Here is a 968-nt window from a genome sequence, read left to right as displayed (position 1 = left end):
CTAGCGCAGATAGCCCTCGTGTAGCTTTGCGCGAAATTCAAAACGAACAAACAAACAAACATTATATGTAAACTTTACTTTATGCATACACCTGGCCTTAAACTTTATTTTTATCACAAGTTAAGTGTATTTATGTTGCTGTCAGCTGATTCAATTCTGTAGTTTACAGTTTTGTAAATTGGTATACAAGCATAATGTATTAAGTCATGCTAGGGAACAAAACCCATACCTAGATATGCAAAAAAATTTATGTAGTTTATATATGTCTTTAAGCCAGTAACATTTGCTCAATGTTCGCTCCATGAATTGTTGAAATATATAATTTATAAACAGACTCTTGTTGGGTGAATAATTACAGCTAGGAATATTTTAGGATAATAGTCTTGAAAGAAAATACTGTGCATGAACATTTCCAGACGAATGGTTTTGAAACCTTTGCAATCCCTCTAGCAACTCCAAATCCCTTAGTTAATTAATTAAACATGACAGTATGAGTCAACACATGATAATAAATGCATTTTCTCTCATTATGATTACTAGCAGACGTACTAGTGCGATACATGGTTTGGGGTTTATTAAAGTTTTTTATTTTTCGAAATATGCAAGTGACAATATAAAGATTAGAAGTACATAAGAATTTAATTAGTCATTTTCACTAAGCTTGATAATTTAAATAACATTATATTTTATATTTTAATTTTTTTATGGAAAAGTAATTAGTAACAAGTGACTCACCTAACAAAAGTGTGTTTATCTTGAAAGTATTTTTACGACAGCGGGGGGTCACGTGACCCTAGTAACACGTCATGCACTTCTAGAACGTTCATGAAACCTCGAGAGGTTACTAGATTCGGTATTCTTGTACATATAAAACGGTCAAGACGTGACGGCAACAATGTAATGTGTAATTGAACTGCGGACAGAGAGAGAGAGACATATTGTTGAGTCGAGCACGTGAGGCGTTCGTT

The 968-nt window shown here is 33.1% G+C and overlaps 1 protein-coding gene across 1 annotated transcript in view; it reads left to right on the top strand.

The window, feature by feature from the left end:
• Positions 1-968, top strand: part of LOC106464870 (1-phosphatidylinositol 4,5-bisphosphate phosphodiesterase classes I and II-like) — a gene marked incomplete at its 3' end in the record, with an annotated part of 131,736 nt that overhangs the window by 85,971 nt on the left and 44,797 nt on the right. The gene's annotated exons all lie outside the window — the stretch shown is intronic.

Source organism: Limulus polyphemus, unplaced genomic scaffold (assembly GCF_000517525.1).
Source record: "Limulus polyphemus unplaced genomic scaffold, Limulus_polyphemus-2.1.2 Scaffold1766, whole genome shotgun sequence".
In the NCBI taxonomy this organism is placed as follows: domain Eukaryota; kingdom Metazoa; phylum Arthropoda; class Merostomata; order Xiphosura; family Limulidae; genus Limulus; species Limulus polyphemus.
This window is presented reverse-complemented; position numbering and strand designations above follow the sequence as displayed.